Source organism: Microtus pennsylvanicus, chromosome 3, assembly GCF_037038515.1.
Source record: "Microtus pennsylvanicus isolate mMicPen1 chromosome 3, mMicPen1.hap1, whole genome shotgun sequence".
NCBI lineage: Eukaryota > Metazoa > Chordata > Mammalia > Rodentia > Cricetidae > Microtus > Microtus pennsylvanicus.
In genome coordinates, this window is record NC_134581.1 from 113,967,853 (window position 1) to 113,989,467 (window position 21,615).

A 21,615-nucleotide genomic window follows, 5' to 3' on the forward strand; every position below is an offset into this window, starting at 1 on the left:
TGAGCTCACTTCCTCTTCCCCCCAGCATTCTGTTCTGTTTACGCCTCCCACCTATCTTCTAACCAATGAGGACCAAGCAGTTTCTTTTTATTTAACCAATGACCTTCCTCCATCACCAAAATAATTACACAGAAACTGTATTCTTTTAAACACCGCTTGGCCCATTATATCTAGCCTTTTCTCGGCTAATTCTCGCACCTGGACTAGCCCATTTCTTATAATCTGCGTAGCCCACGAGCTGGCTTACCAGGAATGATCTTAACCTGCATCTGCCTGGAGTGGGAGAATCATGGCCACTCACTGATTCAGCTTCTTTCTCCCAGCATTCTGCTCTGTTTACTCCACCCACCTATGTTTTAACCTATGAGGGCCAAGCAGTTTCTTTATTGCTTAACCAATGAAATCAACAGATTGATATATGACACTCCCACATCAATTCCACATTTTCTTCATCCATTCTTCCATTGAAGGGCATTTAGGTTGTTTTCAGGTTCTGGCTATTACAAATAATGCTGCTATGAACATAGTTGAACAAATGCTTTTGTATAATGATAGGGCATCTCTTGGGTATATACTCTGGTATTGTTGGGTCCTGGGGTAGGTTGATCCCGAATTTCTTGAGAAACCACCACACTGATTTGAGAAGCCAAATTAAAAGGTGAACCCAGAGAAAAACATATAGTTATCCTCCTGGATATTGGAAGTAGACAAGATTGCCGGGCAAAAATTGGGAATTTGGGATGGGATGGGGGTAAGGGGAAATGGGGAGAGAAAAGTGAGAAGGGGAGGATGGGGGGAGCTTGGGGAATGGGATGGTTGGGATAAAGGAAGGGTGGATATGGGAGCACGGAAGTATATATTCTAATTAAGGGAGCCATCTTAGGTTTGGCAAGAGACTTCACTCTAGAGGGGCTCCCAGGTTTCCAGGGAGATGTTCCCAGCTAGTTCTTTGGGCAGCTGAGGAGAGGGAACCTGAAATGGCCCTATCTTATAGCCATAGTGATGAATATCTTGCATATTGCATATCACCATAGAACCTTCATCTGGTGCTGGATGGAGATAGAGACAGAGACCCACGTTGGAGCACTGGACTGAGCTCCCAAGGTCCAAATGAGGAGCAGAAGGAGGGAGAACATGAGCAAGGAAGTCAGGACTGGAGAGGGGTGCACCCACCCACTGAGACAGTGGGGCTGATCTATTTGGAGCTTACCAAGGCCAGCTGGACTGGGACTGAAAAAGCATGGGATAAAACCGGACTCTCTGAACATGGCTGACAATGAGGGCTGATGAGAAGCCAAGGACGATGGGACTGGGTTTTGATCCTACTGCATGCACTTGCTTTGTGGGAGCTTAGCCTGTTTGGATGTTCACCTTCCTAGACCTGGATGGAGGAAGGAGGACCTTGGACTTCCCACATGGCAAGGAACCCTGACTGCTCTTCTTCAGACTGGAGAGGGAGGGGGAGGGAAGTGGGGAGTGGAGAGTTGGGGGAAGGGGAGGTAAAAGGAAGGCGGGGAGGAGGTGGAAATTTTTAATCACAATCTCTTCCAAATTATACTGAAATTGATGTCTTTAAAAATCCTGTGCACAGCCAGACATAGTGGTAGAGGCCTTTATTCCTAGCACTGGGAGGCAGAGGCAGCTGGATCTCTGAGTTCAAGGTCAGGTTGGTTTACAGTTTGAGTTCCAGGACATCAGGGCATCACAGAGATATCCTGTCTTGAAAATCGAAACATAATCCTGTACCCTTATAAGAGATCACAGAGATTTGTTGGTGGACTGTTATTCTGTAACCCCAAGAAGGAAGTACATATAAGGGACAGAATGTCTGATTTGATTACTTTCTTCTTTCTATAAAAGATTCATTTATAATCTTATGTAGCCAATAATTTCCATATGTAATGGGGATTTCTGAGTTCCAGCCTCAGTGTTCCATCACAGGTCAGAAGAAGACTCACAACAAGCACAAAACTTAGAATGATCTGAGGGTGAAAATGAATTCTCAACAATGCAGTTTTCTGCATCAGTTTTTTTGCTTTTTTTCTTCTGCTGTTCTCTCCTCTTTTCTGTTAAGTTTCCAGTTTATATACACATGTAAAACAAAAGCAATTCTCTGAGCTTGAATGTTTCTTTATCTTTGAAAGTCCCAAATGTGATCAATATGTAGTACTCCTTTCCTAACTGTTTGTCATGCCAAATGGAAGATAGCAGCACAGAGGTAACTTCTGTTGTAGAGATGTGCCTGTGTGTAGTGGAATTAAGTCTGTATTTTAATAAATAAAGCTTGCCTAAATATCAGAGAGTAAAACAGCTACTGAGACACAGTGTGTTTACAAAATGCACATAGGCTTGGGAGAGAGGGAAAAAGAGTACAGACAGTTATGAGAAGAAATAAATAGTTTTAAAAATAAAACAAAGTCTTTGAATAGACAGGAAGTATAATAAAAACAAATAAACCATGTAAAAACAAAAAATACACAGTCTGGATTATGTATAATATTGTGTTTTCTTTGATTTTTTTTTTTACTGTAGAGATATAGATATTTGATTATGGGGACTGCTAAGTGAAACAAACATCAGATAACCATGCCTCTGGTGGGTTGACAATTGAACACTAGTTGCCACCTGCTTCTCATGGCCTGTGACACATATATACTTATGCTAGTGTTTAAAATAATGATGGAGGTGGGTCTTGTATCTTATCTGTTGCTTTCATTGGTTAACTAATAAAGAAAACTGCTTAGCCTGATAGGACAGAAAATTAGGCAGGCGGAGTAAACAGAACAGAATGTTGGGATAAAGAAGCCGAGTCAGTCAGTTGCCATGATTCTACCACTCCAGACAGCCGCAGGTTAAGATCTTCCCTGGTAAGCCACCTCGTGGGCTACACAGATTATTAGAAATGGGTTAGATCAATATGTAAGAGCTAGCCAATAAGAGGCTGGAACTAATGGGCCAGGCAGTGTTCAAAAGAATACAGTTTCCATGTAATTATTTCGGGGTACAAGCTAGCTGGGGGTCAGGAGCCAGGTGGCAGGAACACGGCCCACAGCTCCTTCAACAAAATAATTATTTTCTGTTTGCACATTCTCCAACTTTTAATGGTCTGTTTTGTCTTTAACATCATAGGTTTCATTTACATCCTGAATTTTAACAAATAAAACTATTTGAAACTGGACATTCTAGAATGTATCTTTAACTTCTCACCCACCTTGCCAGTGCCCGAAACACGTGTGAAACTTGTATTTGGGAGCTATCCTTTTGCTTTTATTTTCATTGTTCTTAGTGATCCTTTGCCTGTAGTGAGTTCCTCTATATCACAGATGCTAGGCCTTTACAGTTCTCTATGTATCATAACACACTTCAGCCTCTCTTCTGATTTTTTTTGATGAGTCTTAATTGTTTACCGGGCATGAAATTTTACAAACATTATGTGTATTAGTGGTAACAGTGGAGTTGGAGAGCAACGTGCTTTCTCCTGAGCATCAATAGTGTGGTGGAACTTGTGCCCCTTTCCAAACTACGGCTCTTGTGGGCAGTAGATGTTAGCCCATACACCTGTATTTGTGAATTGGTGTGGTGATCCACTGGGTTCCAGGATTCCTTCAGATGACTTTACTGAATGAATCAATAAGGATAACCTTCAAGAATCTGTATTTGGAATCTTCACCAATACAGTAAGAATTCAGAACTCTCAAAGCCCCACAATGGCATTCTTCTCTCTCCTTATCAACAGACTGAAGGCTTCAGGCAAACATTAGCTGATTACTACCATGATGAACAGGCTTGCCGTAAGTCACACCCTTAGGAACTGGGCACTTGTAGCCACCACAGAGGACACGAATTCCGTATATGACATAACCTTGCTTGGCCTTGTACCCCAGTTTCATGCGTTATTAGGATGGGTTGGGTGCAGCAGAGAGGTGGAGATACTGCCGGCAGTGGATCCTCAGAGGAAAGCATGTCACCTCGGACTGCTTCTTCTTCCATGGCTCCTGGATGTGTTTGGATTCATCCATCTTGCTTCACCTGATGGCAGCCACTGGAGGAAAAAAAAGCCTAATTTTGTTTCTTAGTCTTCTTTGAACTATACCAGAAGACTTAGAGGTTTCTGTTGACTATTCTCCAGTACTTGTTCTTTACCATAACATCTTAGGAATATTGTGCAGTGTACGTCTTTGATTGCATTATTCCCTTGATTAAATAACCGCAGAGTTTCATCACTGTCTTCCAAATAAAACCTAATTGATATTAAGGTTTTGCTTGTGTTTTCCCCACTTCCGTTTAATGTGTTTCCTCCTAGTGCCCTCCAGTGTCCTGCTAAATCAACAGTATTTTCCTATCTTGTCCAAGTTCCTGTGCACTGCTTAGTTTTTGTTCCTGTATCTATATACCTGGAATTACTGTCCCTCATTAGCCCATGTTAAAATCCAATCTCCCATTTAAGGTTAGCAATTTTCTTCTCAAATCTCATCAATATTATTCCAAATGTGTGTTATTTACAGATATTGTGTACTGTGCAGTCTGCAAGCTCACTGGAAAAATGACTACTGTGGTTTTACTGATATAGTCTAACCTTGTGCTGTGGACACATTAGTCTTTTGGTAAGTGTACCTACTCCAAATGAGATCAGCAGATAAAAGGACAATGAGTTTGATTATTCAGTTTGGATGATTTTCTGCTTTCTTTATTGACACTCAAAATTGTTTTCCAAATTTGTTTAAACAGTGTTGTTAACATATGGAGTTTCTTTATATGTTTCATTTTGGTACATTTCCCCTTTCCTCTCTTTGTCTCCTCTTCAGCACTGTACCAGACACCCTATTACCCCTTTCATGGTGTTCTACTGTCTTCCTCATCTCTTTTTTTAAAGGTTGTTTTTATGTAGTCCTATTGACCCCAGCATCCAAGTCTTTATTCACTCATTCCACTTGTGTAAACATATGTTGCAGTCATAGGCTAGAATCTGCATGTGAGGAAGAATATTGTCTTCTAAGCCAGGTTACCTCACTTAATATAATATTTTCCCATTGTGTTCAATTTCTGAAAATTAAATTTCTTTGTGGGCAAATAAAATTTCACTGTATATATATGTTCCACATTTTTTCCTTTCTTTTTAATTGAAAGTAGATTTTATTCATACAATATATTCTGATTATGGTTTCTCCTCTCCAGCTCCTCTCATATCTTCCCCAATGTCCCACCCACCTAAATCCACACCTTTTCTTTCTCTATCTTATTGTAATACAAACTGGCATCTAAAAAATAAAATAAGATACATTAAAAAGAAATTAGAATAGGACAAACAAATAAACAAAAATACCCCCTACCACCAAAAGCACAACAGTCATAAAGAAACACACATAGAAAACCAATAAAAACAAAATCAGAAACTATAATATACAAGTGAAAGACCTGCAAATTTAAACAAATAATAAGATCCAGGCAAAGCATTGTGAGACGAACTAACTTCAAAAATGCCATTGAAATTCATTTTGTTTTGTCTACCTACTGCTGGGCACAGTGCCTGCCCTTATGTTTAGCTTGTATATCCAGTGAGACTCCATTGAAGAGAAGTTTTTCTTTGAGAGTGATTATAACTTGGAAATAGTTTCTGGATTAGGAGTAGATATTTTTTTGGCCACTTGGACAATGTCAGGTATGGGTTTCATATTATGAAAGGGGCCTCATACTAGTCAGACAGTGGTTGGTTACTATATCAACCCTTGTGCTAATATTGTACCTACATATTACCAGGCCAGTCACCATTGTGTATTGCAGGGTTTATATCTGGGTTGTTGTTTACTTTTCTCCATATATAGTGTGCTAAATGACTTCTAGTATCACAAACACTAGTTAGTAATGCTGAAGGCTCTAAGTAGGAACCTGCTGGGCTTCTCCATGTTCAGTGAATGTTGTCTTCAGTAGATATTATCATCACTTAGTGGAGAGTACCCAATGGCTTTGGTAATAGATTGTGTTGTTTGAGAGTTTCCATGGGTATACTTTGGCCAAAATCTTAGATATAATGCATTACTGCTACTGGGGGTTTGACTTTGTGATGTGAGATGGCTAGTTGGGACTTTATCTTCCCTGTTATTTGGTGATTACAATTTAGACTTATTTCATATATGTATATATTTTAAGAAGCTTATACTTTATTAGATTTATACAATCCCTCAAATGGCACTTAGTTTCAGCTGTCATTCTCTTCTATATTTCTCCTTTACACTCCTCTTCCCCTTTCCTCCCTATAGCATCCTCTTTTTCCAGGCCAGCCCCCACATTCATTCATAATAACACTGTCTGCTTCCTCTTCTTAGAGATATTCTTCCATCCCCCTCAGTCATTTACTCTATACCCAACCACTGTGCTTATATAATTATGCTGTGACGATCCAAGACTTGGCAGTTTGAATGTAATTGGCTTAGTATAGGCTCTGACATATGGTTATTAGAAAAGGAGCAAGCTTATAATAGAAAAATACAAAATGTACAATTTGAGGAGAAAGAAGGACCAGGAAGTAGACTGGTAATAAGTCCTGTGGTCAAAGAGATAAACATATTAAGACTTAAAGTGAGTAGTGACTTCAGGGTGAGATTCCACCCAGCTGGGTTTCCAACTTGTGAAAAGGAATTTGAAAAAATGCTTAGATCCAGGTGTGATAGCACATCTCTTTGATCCCAGCACTAGGAAGGCAGAGACTGGTAGATTCTGAGTTTGCAGTTCATCTGGTCTACAGCTAAACTTAGGCATTGAAGAAAGCCATCAGAAACAGAAAGTTGGTGAAGATGTAATTGAACAAGGGGTCATGTTCCAATCTCAGTAAGCAGAAGAATTTGGCAGTTTTGACCATGTGGTGGTTCTGGCTTTAAGGAAAGAAAAAGGGGGTTATGGAATTTGCCTCCATGCATAAATAAAGCCCCTGAGGCCATCCATGTGTTAGGGTGTCCCTAAATGGAGACCTAGGGAGGCAAAGTGTTACGCTGTGAAGTTGAAGCCTGGATTTCCTAGGAGAACCCAAGATATTAGAGATGCCAGTATCATGGGATCCCTTCCCAGGAAAACTGCTAACAAGGAGTGGAACTAGCCTGAGAGGAAGAAGCATGATGCATTCAACAAAGGTAAAAGGAGTTGGAGATCTGAAGAATGTTTTGATATAAGACATGGAGCTGCAAAGTTTGGAGTTTGCCCATCTGGTTTTTGGTCTTGCTTTGTTCCAGTAGTTCTTCACTATGCTCCCTTCCCTACATTTTTGAATGGTTAATGTATATCCCATGCCTTTATATGTTGGAAGTATATGATAGAATTTTTAACTTTGATTTTGTAGGAGATTATAACTAAGAGATTGTATGAATCTCAGGAGAGACTTTTAAACATTGTTGAGACTGTAAAAACATATGGGACTGAGTTGAACTAAAGGCATCTTGCAATATGATATTGTTACAAGCTTATGGGACAAGCAGTGGAATGTAGTAATTTGAATGTAATTTGCCCCCACAAGTTTATAGAGATTGGCATTATTAGGAGGTGTAGCTTTGTTGGAATACATGTGGTCTTTCTGGAGGAAGCATGTCACTGTGAGAATACACTCTGAAGTCTTCTTTGTTAAAGCTTTGCTCAGTGTGACATTCCGACCACTTCCACTTACCTGCAGGTCAAGATGTAGCTCATTCTCAGATCTTTTTCCAGTACATGTCTGCCTGCATACTACCATATTGCACCGTGGTGACAATGAACAAAACCTCTGAAAATATAAGCCATCATTATTAAATGTTTTAAGAGCTATTGTGGCCATGATGTCCCTCCACAGTAGTAGAAGCCCCAAATATAACAGCAGATAACTTCCACATATAAGCAAATATAACCTGTATTTGTTGTTTTGGAGCTAGGTTACCTTTTTAGATTTTTTCTAGTGTCACCCATATACTTGTGAAATTTATGATTTTGTTCTTTTAACAGCTGAGTAATTTTCTACTGTATAAATGTACACATTTTCTTTATCTTTGATGGACATCTAGGTTGTTTCCAATTTATGCTTATGATAAATACAGCAACAATGAACACAGTTGACCAAGTGTTTCTGTAGTAAGATGTAGAGTCCTTTGGGTATATGCCCAAGAGTGATATACATGGATCTTTTTGTAGATATATTTTTATCTTCCTGAGGAACTGCCACAGCTTTTTCTACAGTGGTTGTACTAGTTTGTATTCAGCAACATTCTTGACAGCATGAACTGTCATTTATTTTATTGATTTTATCCATTCTGACAGGTATAAGATGAAATATCAAAGTAGTTTTGATTTGCGTTTCCCTGATGATTAACGACATTGAACAGTTCTTTACGTTCCTCTCAACTCTTTGTGTTTCTTCTCTTGAGAACTGTCTGTTTATATCTGTACTCTATTTTTAAATTGGGTTGCTTTCTTGATATCTAGGTTCTTAAAATATTTTTTATGTATTTTAGATATTAGCCTTCTAATGTATAGTTGGTAAAATCCTTTCCCATTTTGTATAATGCCATTTTATCTGAATGGTTTTGTCCTTTGCTTTATTGAAGCTTTTCTATTTACTAATTGTTGTTCTTAGTGCTTGTGCTATCAGTGTTCTGCTCAGAACTTGAAATGAGTTCAAGACTGTTCCCCACTCTCCTTTCCATCAGATTTACTCTCTCTGGTTTTATGTTGAGGTCTTTGATCTCTCTGCAGTTGTTTTGTTCAGGGTGATAAGTATGGATCTATTTGCATTTTACACATGCAGCCATCCAGTTTGACAAATATCATATTTTGAAAATGCTGTCTTTTTTTTCTGTGTCTATTTCTGACTTCTCTCTGTATATTTGTAGGTTTATATGTGGGTCTTCAACTTGATTCTATTGATCAATATGTCTCTTTTTATGTCCAATACAATGTTTTTTTTAATTCTTATAGATCTGTAGAATAATTAATATTGGGGATGGTTATACCTCCAGCAGTTCTTTTATTATTCAGGATTGATTGATTTAGGTATCCTGATTGTGTGTGTGTTTCAGCATTTTGGTAGTTTAAATAAGAATGCATACTCCCAAAGCTCATGTATTTTAATGCTTAGTCACTGGAGAGTGGCACTATTTGTTTTTTTTTTGTTTGTTTTTTGTTTTTGTTTTTTTCATTCTTATAAATTTATTTATTTATTAAAGATTTCTGTCTCTTCCCCGCCCACCGCCTCCCATTTCCCTCCCCCTCCCCCAATTAAGTCCCCCCCCAGCCCGAAAAGCAATCAGGGTTCCCTGTCCTGTGGGAGGTCCAAGGAACCCCCACCTCCATCCAGGTCTAGTAAGTTGAGCATCCAAACTGCCTAGGCTCCCACAAAGCCAGTGCGTGCAGTAGGATCAGAAACCCATTGCCATTGTTCTTGAGTTCTCATTAGTCCTCATTGTCCGCTATGTTCAGAGAGTCCGGTTTTATCCCAGGCTTTTCCAGACTTCAAATGGCCAAAAGACACTTAAGGTCATGCTCAACTTCCTTAGCGATCAGGGAAATGCAAATCAAGACAACTTTAAGATACCATCTTACACCTGTCAGAATAGCTAAAATCAAAAACACCAATGATAGCCTTTGCTGGAGAGGTTGTGGAGAAAGGGGTACACTCATCCATTGCTGGTGGGAATGCAAAATTGTGCAACCACTTTGGAAAGCAGTGTTTCGGTTTCTCAGGAAATTCGGGATCAACCTACCCATGGATCCAGCAATACCACTCTTGGGAATATACCCAAGAGAGGCCCTATCATACAACAAAAGTATATGCTCTACGTTGTTCATAGCAGCATTGTTTGTGATAGCCAGAACCTGGAAACAACCTAGATGCCCTTCAATGGAAGAATGGATGAAGAAAGTATGGAATATATACATATTAGAGTACTACTCAGCAATAAAAAACAAGGACTTCTTGAATTTTGCATGCAAATGGATGGAAATAGAAAACACTATCCTGAGTGAGGTAAGCCAGACCCAAAAAGAGCAATATGGGATGTACTCACTCATATTTGGTTTCTAGCCATAAACCAAGGACATTGAGCCTATAATTAGTGATACTAGAGAAGCTAAATAAGGAGAACCCAAAGAAAAACATATAGGCATCCTCCTGAATATTAACCTTCATCAGGTGATGAAAGGAGACAGAGACAGAGACCCACATTGGAGCACCGGACTGAAATCTCAAGGTCCAAATCAGGAGGAGAAGGAGAGAGAGCATGAGCAAGGAACTCAGGACCGCAAGGGGTGCACCCACACACTGAGACAATGCTGATGTTCTACTGGGAGTGGCACTATTTGGAAGCATTATACAGACTATAAGATGTGACCTTGTTGGAGGAAGTGTGCCATTGGGGATGGATCTCAAAATTCCATGTCAAGACAAGAGTTTATCTCTATCTACCTGTATTCCAGGATGTAGTTCTCAGCTACTGCTTCAGCCTCTGCCTGCACGCCACTGTTTCCTGCCATGATAATACTGAACTAATCCTCTGAAACTGTAAGTATGCTCCCAAGTAAATGGCTTTCTCTTATAAAATTTGCTTGCTCTTGGTATCTCCTTACAACAGTAGAACAATGGCTAACATAAATTGTTACTGGGACTAAGGTATTGCTCTGATAGGCCTGACCATGCTGAATTTTGGTAGAATGTAGACTTTGGAACTTTGGTTAGAAAAGCAGTTAAGTTCTTTAAACAGTGCCGAATTGGCCTTATTAGTAGGAGCTTTGAAGGTGTGATGCTGTGATCAGTATAAAATATGATGGCCTGGCTCAAAATGTCTCAGAAGGGAAGGATATTACTAAGTGGCCTACAGACCATTCTTGTGATATTTGGCAAAGAATGTGACTGCTCTTTTTCCCTGTCCTGAAAATGTGTTTAAGATTAAAGAGAGGAGTTTTAGATTAATGGCATTGGAAGATTTATAATGAAAAGGAGCAAGCGGAGCAATGAGAAAATAGAAAACGTACAGTTTGAGGACTAAAGGAGCACTAGGAAGTTCAGTGCTCAAGGAGATAAAAATTTAAAGAGAACCCTGGTGATAAATGAAATAAAAGGAGTGATGACATTAGGGCAAGACCCAACCAGCTAAGCTTTCAATTTGTAGGAAGGAAATAAAGAAAACCTTAGCCAGCTTCAACAGAAAGCTGATGCAAATGTAATTCAAGGAGGGATGCAAGTTCTATGCCTAATAGGCAGAAGAATTTGGAAGATTCAGCAACTTGGTTCTGGCTTTATAGTAAAAAAATACAGTAAAAGGGTTGTAGAATCTCCGTCCTTGGCTTAGGAAATCCACCAAGGCCAGGCATGTGTCAGAAGTGTCCCTGTGAGAAGTCCCAGAGAAGCTGTGTGAAGCTGTGAAGGTGAAATCTTGTTTCTATTGGAGACTCCAAGATATTGGAGATGCCAAAAAAATGAGATACCTACCCAGGAAAACAACAGACTGTGTGTGAAACCAGCCCAAGAGAAAGAAGTACACTCTAACCACCAAAGCTGAAAGAAGTTTTGAAAACCTGAAGAGCACTTGACATCAAATAGATGTAAAATTTAGAATTTAGAGTTTTTTCCTGCTGAGGTTTGAACTTACATTGTTTTAGTATTTCTTCATTATGTTTCTTTTCCTCCCCTACTTTATGGAATGCTAATATATATATTCTGTGCCATTTTATAGAAGACTACAGTTAAGAGATTGCCATAAGATTCAGAAGAGATGTTGAACTTTGGATTTTTAAATAATTTTAAGACTATCATAGATTACAAGGATTTTTAAAGTTGAACTGAATGAATTTTTGCAATATGATATGGTTTTAAACCTATGGGATTCAAGGATTAGAATGTAGTTGCTTGAATAGCAACATCCCCCAAAGACTCATATTTGACTTCTTAGTCACCAGAGAGTGGTGTCATTTGGGAACATTAGAAGGATAAAGAGGCATGGCCTTGTTAAAGGAAATGTGGACCTTGGGATTTCAAAAGTCTATGCCTAGCCCAGAATTTCTCTTTCTCTGCTTACAGTAAGTAGTTTTTAGCTCATGCTCTAGTGTCTGCAGTCTTACCATCCTTCTTACCATGATGATAATGCGCTAAATCTCTGAATCTATGAGCAACCCCACAATAAAATCCTTTCTCTTGTAATAATTGCCTTGTTCAATGTTTTCTACTCACTGCAATAGAATTATGACTAAGGCTCACATGAGGGTGGAACTTGTTTTTTCAAGTTCTATGTTGGAATTTTGACAGGAATTTTAATTAGATTGCTTTTAGTAAAATGGTCGTTTTCACTTAATGCTACTGAATTGTGAACATGGGACATCTTTTCATCTTTAATTTATTTATTTAATGTCTTATGGTTTTTATTATACAAGTCTTTCACTTGGTTGGTTAGGGGTACTCAAAACTTTATTTGTGGGAAGAAGGCTAAAAAGAAGGCTAATATTATGTGAATATTTTCTTTTAGTCTGTTTACGTGGTGGGTTACAACCATCCTTGCATCTCTGGGATGAAGCCTTCTTAATCATGGTGGATGATCTTTTTTATGTGTTCTTGGATTCAGCTTTCAAGTGTTTTATTGAAAATTATTGCATACGTGTTCATAAGGGAAATTCGTCTACAATTCTCTTTTGTTGTTTTTGTTGTTCGGTATTTTTGTTGTTCTCCTATTAGGGCAATTTTTGTGGACTCATAGAAAGAAACAAGTAATGTTCTTTCTGTTTATATTTTGTGGATTAATTTCATGAGTATTGCATGAATTCTTTGAAAGCCTCATTAAATTTTGAGCTGACTCCATTTGTTCATGGACTTTTGTTGTTATTGTTAGAAAACTTTTGTGACTGCTTCTATTTCAGTAGCTGTCAATATGATCTGTTTAAATAAGCTAAATAAGAAGGTGAACCCAAAGAAAAACATATAGGCATCCTCCTGAATATTAACCTTCATCAGGCGAGGAAAGGAGACAGAGACAGAGACACACATTGGAGCACCTGACGGAAATCTCAAGGTCCAAATCAGGAGGAGAAGGAGAGAGAGCACGAGCAAGGAACTCAGGACTGCGAGGGGTGCACCCACACACTGAGACAACGGGGATGTTCTATCGGGAACCACCAAGGCCAGATGGCCCAGGTCTGAAAAATCATGGGATAAAACCGGACTCACTGAACATAGCAGACAATCAGGACCACTGAGAACTCAAGAACAATGGCAATGGGTTTTTGATCCTACTGCATGTACTGGCTTTGTGGGCGCCTAGGCAGTTTGGATGCTCACCTTACTAGGCCTGGATGGAGGTGGGCGGTCCTTGGACTTCCCACAGGGCAGGGAACCCCGATTGCTCTTTGGGCTGATGAGGGAGAGGGACTTGATGGGGGAGGGGGGGGAAATGGGAGGAAGCAGAAATCATTAATAAATAATAAAAAAGAGCAGCAAAAAAATAGAAATAAAATAGTTATCAAGCAAGGAAAAAAAAGAAATAAACCTGGAGGTATTCCCTAATTAAAAAACAAAACAAAACAAAAACAAAAACAAAAACAAGGTCATGCTCAACTTCCTTAGCGATCAGGGAAATGCAAATCAAGACAACTTTAAGATACCATCTTACACCTGTCAGAATGGCTAAAATCAGAAACACCAATGATAGCCTTTGCTGGAGAGGTTGTGGAGTAAGGGGTACACTCATCCATTGTTGGTGGGAATGCAAAAATATGGTTGGTTCTATGTTGAGGTCTTTGATCCATTTGGGTTTGTGCATGGGAAGAGATATGGAGCTATTTGCATTCTTCTATTTGCATTCTTCTGGGTGTTGATATCCAGCTGTGTCAGCACAATTTGTTGAAGTTTTTCTTTTCTATTCAAAAATTTTAATTTCTTTGTCAAAAATCAGTTGTTCATACTTGTGTGTTGATATCCTGATCTTCAATTCAATTCCATTGGTCCTCCTGTCTGTTTTTATGCCATTTCCAGGCAGTTTTTGTTATTGTAGCTCTACAGTAGAGTTTGATGTCAGTGATTGTGTTGTCTCCAGTGTTTTCTTTTTTTTTCCAGGATTGTCTTGGCTATACTATTTTTGGATATGTTAATTAGTGTTATTTCATAGTCTGTGAAGAATTGTGTTGTGACTTTGATGGTAATTATGTTGGATGTGTAAAATATTTTTGGTAACATTGCCATTTTACTATGTTAATCCTATTTGTCCAAGAGCATGAGAGATGTTTCTATTTTCTAATTTCTACTTCAATTTCTTTCCTAAAAGATTTAAAGTTCTTGTTACACAGGTCTTTTACTTGTTTGTTTGGAGATATCCCAAGATATTTTATGTTATTTGTGGCTATTGTAAAGGGTGATGTTTCTCTGATTTCTTTTGCAGTCCATTTATTATCTGTATAAAGGAGGGCTACTGATTTTTTTTTTTTAGTTAATTTTGTATCCTGTTATTTTACTGAAGATTTTTGTCAGGTTTAGGAGTTCTCTGGTGGTATTCTTTGGGATACTTTATATATATATCAAATCCTCAGCAAAGAGTGAAAGCCTGACTTTTTTTTTCCAGTTTGTAGCTCTTAATCTCTCGTTTTTGTCTTATTACTCTAGCTAGAACTTCAAGTACTGTATTGACTACATATGAAGAGATTCAACAGCTTTGTCTTGTTTCTTGTTTCCATGGGGTTGCTTTGAGTTTCCCCCAATTTAGTCTGATGTTTGCTTTTGGCTATCTGTATATTTTCTTTGTTTCATTTAGGCATTCTCCTTCTATCCCTCCTGTTTCCAAGACCTTTATGATGAAGGAGTGTTGAATTTTGTCAAAGACTTTTTTAGCATTTAGTGAGATGATCCTGTGTTTTTTTTTCTCTCACTTTGTTTCCATAATGGATAACATTGAAGGGTTTTTGTACATTGAACCATATCTACATCTCTGGAATGAAGCCTACTTCATCAGGGTAGATAATTTTTCTGATGTGTTCTTATATTTGGTTTGCTAGTATTTTATTGAGTATTTTTTTTATCTCTGTTCATGAGGGAGTTTTGTCTGTATACTCTTTTTTTAGTTGTGTCTTTGTGTGGTTTGGGTATCTGGGTAACTGAAGTCTCTGAAAAATAGGTTGGCAAAATTCCTTCTGTTTCTGTTGTTTGGAACAATATGAGGAATATTAGTATTAGTTCTTTTTTGAAAATCTATTAGAATTCTTTGTTGAAACCATATGGTCCTGGAATCGTTTGGTTAGGAGACTTTTGAGGGCAATTTCTGTTTCCTTAGCAGTTATAGGTCTATTTAATATGCTTATGTGGTCTGAGTTTAATTTTGGTATGTGATACTTATTCAGAAAATTGCCCATTTTCTTTAAGAATTCTAATATTTTAGAGTATAGATTTCTGAAGTAGGACCTGATTTTTCTCTGGTTTCCTCTGAGTCTAATGTTATGTCTCATTTTTTTTTTATTTCTGATTTTGTTAATTTGGATATTCTCTTTCTGTTTTTTTACTTAGTTTGGATAAAAGTTTATTTTGTTGACTTTCTCGAAGAACCAGCTCTGTCTCATTGATTCTTAGTATTGTTTTCATTGTTTCTATGTTATTGATGTCAGCTCTCAGTTTGATTATTTCATGTTGTCTATGTCACCCTGGGTGAGTTTGCTTCTTGTTTTCAGGTGTTCAGTTAATTCACTAATCCGGGAATTTCCCAGATTCTCTTTGTAAACATTTAGTGCTACAAACCTTTTCCTTAGCACTGCTTTCACTATGTCTCATAAGTTTGGGTATGCTTTGCGGTCATTTTCATTGAATTTTAGGAAGTCTTTCTTTCTTTCTTTCTTCCTTGCCCCAGTGGTGGTTCAATTGAACATTGTTTAGTTTTCATGAGTTTTTGGTTTTTTGCAATTAGTGTTGTTGAATTCTAACTTTAAGCCATGATGGTCTGATAAGACACAGGGGATTTTCTATGTGTTGAGATTTGCTTTGTTGCTGAGTATGTGGTCAGTTTTGGAGAAGGATTCCTGAGGTGCTGAGAAGATGGTATATTCTTTTGTGTTTGGGTGGAATGTTCTATAGATGTCTGTTAAGCCCATTTGGGTCATGACATCTGTTAGATCCTTTATTTCTCTGTTAAGTTTCTTTCTGGAAGACCTGTCCAGTGGTGAGAGTGCTATTTTGAAGTCTTCCAATATTAGTATGTGGTACTTGATGTGTGATTTAAGTTTTAGTAACGTTACTTTTATAAATGAGGATGCCCTTGTATTTGAAGCATCAGTGTTCAAAATTGAGATTTCATTTTAAGGGATTTTTTGTGTAATGAATTTGAAATGACTTTCTTCATCTCTTTTGATTAATTTTAGTTTGAAGTCTATTTTGTTAGATATAAGGATAACTACACCAGCTTGTTTCAGAGGTCCATTTGATAGGAAAATCTTTTCCTAATCTTTTACTCTGAGATAATGTATATCTTTGTAGTTGAGGTGTGTTTCTTTTATGCAGCAGAAGGATAGATTGTGTTTTCATGTCATATATGTTAACCTCTGTCTTTTTATAAGAAGATTTAGTCCATTGATATTAAGGAATATTAATGACCAATGATTGATAGTTCCTATTAATTTTCTTTTTGTTGTTAGTGGTGGTATTGTGTATTTTCCTTTTTTAGAATTCGCTGGTGTGGGATAATCTATTACATCTGTTTTTGTGGATGTAGTTAACTTCTGCGGGTTGGAGTTTTCCTTTTATTATTTTCTGTAGGTCTGGATTTGAGGATAGGTATTGAGTAAATCTGTTTTCTTTTAAATGGATTTATCTTATTTTCTCTATTTATGGCGAGTTAAAGCTTTGCTGGGAATAGTAGTCTGGGCTGGCATCCATGTGGTCTCTTAGTGTCTTCATAACACCTGACCAGGACCCTATGCTTTCATTTGTTTTCTGTTGGGGAGACAGGTGTAATTCTGACTGCTCTGCCTTTATATGTTACTTGGCCTTTTTCCTTAAAATTCTTAACATTCTTTCTGTATTCTGTATGTTTAATGTTTGATTGTCTGTGGTAAAAGTACTATCTTTTTGGTACCATCTGTTTTAAAAGTACCATCTGTTTGGTCTTCTGTAATCTTTTTGTATTTTCACAGGCATGTCCTGTTTTAGGTTGATGAAATTTTCTTCTATGGTTTTGAGCTGGAATTTGTCAATTTCTTCAATTTCTATTATTCTTATCTTTGGTCTTTTCATTGTGTCCCAAATTTTCTGGATATTTTGTGTTAAGCGTTGATTGGATTTAGCATTTTCTTTGACTAATGACTCTATTTCCTCTATTGTATCTTCGAGAACCAAGATTCTGCCCTGTATCTCTTGTATTTTGTTGTTCCAAATTTTCCACTTCCAGATTTCCTTGGTTTGTGTTTTTTCTTTTTTCTTTTTTTTTTTGCATCTTTTTCAGTTTTCAAGTCATGAATCTTTTCTTTCAATTGCTTGATGTTTTTTTTCTTGATTTACTTTAAGGGATTTATTAATTCCTTCCAATTTTTGTTTACCTTTCCTTCCATTTCTTTTTTTAAACAATTGATTATTATACAAATCCAACAAAGGTAAAACTGCATCAGGGAAAGTCTAGGAAACATCACCACACAACCATGGCACTTACAGATGCAGAATTGACAACTAGAAAATAACCTGGTTACCAACTTCACCTCAAAGGAAAGGAAGGTTATGGGTACGTTTATTCTATGTGATTCATGGTATAAATTAGACCTATAGAGACAGAATACAAGAGCTCGTGCTTGTAAAGTGTAAAGACTAAAATCTGAATTGTAAAATTTTTTAAAAAAGGTAAACTCTGCATTGAAACTTGGAAGTGTTTTACCTATACTATACACTTATCCACAACATGCTTGTGTAACTTCTAGACATACAAAGTAGGCTCTCAACAAAGTTAAACATGCTGTAAAGTGGAAGATCGTAGCCCTGTCACACCCGGGCACATCTGTAGATGGGCTCTTTATATTGATGAAGTACAAGTTAAGTTCTTCCTACCTGAAGGAAAGGTGGCAATCTAAACAATAAAAACACTGGTATGCATTCAAATCTTACATAAATAATTTTTAAACAATGTATACAAAAATAGTTCTGCATAATGTAAGAAGTAACAAAACCAACTAAACAAAACGTGTCAAGATGGCTGTGGATGGTGTGTGTGGTCCACTTTATGTTGACACCAGAAGCCTTGGCATTTCAAGGAACAGGGTGCCCCCAAAACTGCTATCAACAAAAGCAGTAAGCTCTGGCTTCTAAGAGAATTTCTCCAAAGCTCATCTTCCTTTCCAGCTGGAATGTCTTCTAAAGGCCGCTTTAGAAATGGTCCAGAAAGCAATGCAGTCATGGTGCAGAAAGAGCAGAGGCAAACATCTGGCTCACTCATCCCCAAATGTTTAGTTGAACGGCTTCTCCCTTGGCAAGACTTGTGAAACAGAACTGTGTCCTGTGGTCTTTTGTTCCGAATTCCAAAGGAAATATAAGCCCACTTGTGTCTGTAGTCTTTTTCCCTCCCTGCCTGTTTTTCCCCAACCCTCCATATTTACATGCTTATCCTGGAACTAAGTTTTTGAAGAAGTTTCTCTTCCACTTGCCCAAATTGAACACTCACAGATATTTCAGCTATGAACTGCTCACAGCCTTCCTTGGTGATTTGCTTGCAGTACCTCAGGTCAATATGACAAATATTTCCACAGCGTTTGAAGAAGGACAGGCACTGGTCAGTCACCTTATTGCAGTCTGGTAGATTGATCTCTGTAAGAGAGTCTCGGGTGGTAGTGCCTACTGCAGTGAGCAGGTTGATGGAATGGTTACAGTAACTGAGGTGGAGCATCTTCATCTTTTTCTTTTCTTCTGGGCCTTTAGCCCCTTCAGTGCTGGGCCCTATGGTGGGTGAGCTGAAACATGATTGGTCACTCTCCCAGGTTTTAGGAGGTGCCTCAGGCAGATCATTCTCTGGTTCCTGCTTGAAGCACCGAAGGGATTTGTTGACCAGTGCCAACCGATCCTCAGCGTTCTTCCAGGACCGTCACTTTTTCCTGAAAAGCTTATCTTCTTTGCCAGGTTTTAGGTGCTGCTGGAAGTAAGTGAGACTGGATCTCTACCAAGGGCTGATACTGCTGCCTAGAGGTGGCTTCGACGTGAGGTGAGAGGAGACGCTTGAAGCATCCAGGCTCGCTTGTGTCCACTCAGCTCTTGGGACTTCTCATATTTCCACTTCATCCTTAGGTGCACATCATCAGACTTTGGGCGTAGGATGCCATCTGCAGACACCTTCTTAGGACGCTCATCTGACCTGCGTCGGGAGCCTCTTCACACTCCCTCCTCCGCTTGGCAGGCTCTTGCCCTTCCTTGTCCCGGTTCATCTTCTGCAGGTTGGAGGCATACTTAAAGCCAGGGTCACGCTTTTGTTTCTCTGTCTTGCCAGCATGGTTACACTTCAGACACTCCCAGCAGCTGGGAAGCTCATCTTTGACCACAGCCTCTGATTCCTTAAGGTATCCAGGGTGGGTGGTCTCGTTGCAGATAGAGCACTCCATAAGCATGAGGTTAAATTTGCCTTCCTCCTCCTCCACTGTGTCCTCCTTCCCTGCCTTGCCACACACAAGGCACACGGCAGTGTGGGGCAGCACTGGCACAATACACTGCCGCCTGCTGCAGCTCTGCTTCATGCGCCCGGAGCCTCCAAACTTCTTCATATCCTTGCAAAAGTAACACTCTCCACACTCCTTCCGTAGGCAGGCCTCGCACTTGTGGCATCGCATCCGGCGCCTGCGAGATCCTCCTGTTGTTCGGTTGGCAGCCAACTTCACCGCTGATGCTGGGCCCAACTTGCCCTTAGGTCGACCCACCGCCCACTTCTGGCTGGGCTCAGATTCATAGTCGTCATCCTCGACACTCACGGACATGGCCATGGCTCATGGCGGGCCCAGACATTGCTTTTATTTAGTTTTATCATGGAATGCTTTTCTTTCTCCATCCGTTGTGACTGAAAGTTTTTTCTTTTTCTTTTATTTTGATTCTTTGAGTCAGGGTTTCTCTTTAGCTTTGGAGCATGTCCTGGAACTAGCTCTTGTAGACGAGGCTGGCCTCAAACTCACAGAGATCCGCCTGCCTCCAGAGTGCTGGGGTTAAAGACGTGTGCCCCCACTGCCAGCCTGACTAAAAGTTTTTCTAGGTATAATAGTATTGCTGACATCTATGGTCTGTTAGAATTTGTAGAACATCTGTATGGTCCCTTTTGTCTTTTAGAGTATTCATTGAGAATTATGATGTTATTCTAATGTGTCTGCCTTCATTTTATTTGGTCTTTTTCCTTTGCACCTTTTAATAATTTTCCTGTATTCTGTGCATTTAGTGTTTTGATTATGACATGTCAGTGGGAATTTCTTTTCTGGTCAATTCTATTTGGTGTCCTCTGTGATTCTTGTACCTCAATATTTAGGGAAATTTAGGGGTATTTACTATTTACTTTTAGGAAATTTTCTACTGTGATTTTGTTGAAAATTCTTCCTGTGCCTTTGACTTATGTTTCCTCTCCTTCTACTACAATATTACTCTAAGATTTGATTTTTCATAGTATCCCATACATACTGAATGTTTTGTTCCTGGATCTTTTTAGATTTAACATTTTATTTGACTGAGGTATTCATTTCTTTTATACTTTCTTCCATGCCTGCAATTTCCTTTTCCATCTAGTATTTTCTGTTGGCGAAGCTTACCTTTGAGATTTTTCTTCAAGTTCTTCATTTTTTAATCCAGATTTTCCTCAGTTTGGATTTTCTTCAGTAATTCTATTTCTATTTTTATGTCTTACCGGTTTTCCCCATCTCATTTCATTGTGTTTTCATAGATTTGATTAATGGACTCATTCATATTATCTTTAAGTTCTTTAAACATATTTATTATAGCCATTTTGAAGTCCTTGTTTTGTCCTTCAGCTATGTTGCATTTTGCAGTGCCTACTGTTGGGAGTTGCTAGGTTCTTGTGGAGGTATACTGCCCTGGCTGTTTTTTTAATTGTATTTTTATTCTAATGTCTAGAAGGATTATTGAAATTTTATGGTCTTGTTTTATGTGGGTGGGTACTTTATCCTTTGGTTTCTGTTGTCCTCTCTGAATTTTCAGATAGTGTGGTAGCTATAAGTTGCCTGGTGGGTAGTGCTTCTGCATTATTGGCAACTTGTAGTTACTGGGGTTTCCAAGCAGAATAGGTTTCTAGGTATTAGGGCTTATACAAAAGAATGGGAATTGGCTTGAAGTGGTTTGGGGAGCTGAGAGGGACCACAGAAATGCAAATGCAGAAAGCAGGGTCCTTTATGAGGATTCCTTGGGGAGTGGAGCCAGAGAGGGGGAATAGGCCCCTGTAGGTGGTGTGCTTCAGTTCTGGAGATGAGACCGATGTGCCATCTTTTCTTTATCCATTAATCAAAACTTTTTTTTATTTTATGATATATGTAGCTTTAGAATATGTTTTCCAAATACATACAGACTATCCTACTGTTCAATAATCTCTATAAAGCATGAAAAGCATATAAAGCATACAAAATATCTGTGAAATATTGTTGGGAATTTTTTCTTTTATTTCTATTGCATTTAATACAGGTAATAAA

The 21,615-nt window shown here is 38.5% G+C and overlaps 2 pseudogenes; both read right to left on the reverse strand.

The window, feature by feature from the left end:
• Positions 1-3,403: 3,403 nt before the first annotated feature.
• On the reverse strand, positions 3,404-4,019 carry LOC142846877 (large ribosomal subunit protein eL15-like; annotated as a pseudogene).
• Positions 4,020-18,545: 14,526 nt separating this feature from the next.
• LOC142846878 (lysine-specific demethylase 2B pseudogene) lies at positions 18,546-19,917 on the reverse strand (annotated as a pseudogene).
• Positions 19,918-21,615: the final 1,698 nt, after the last annotated feature.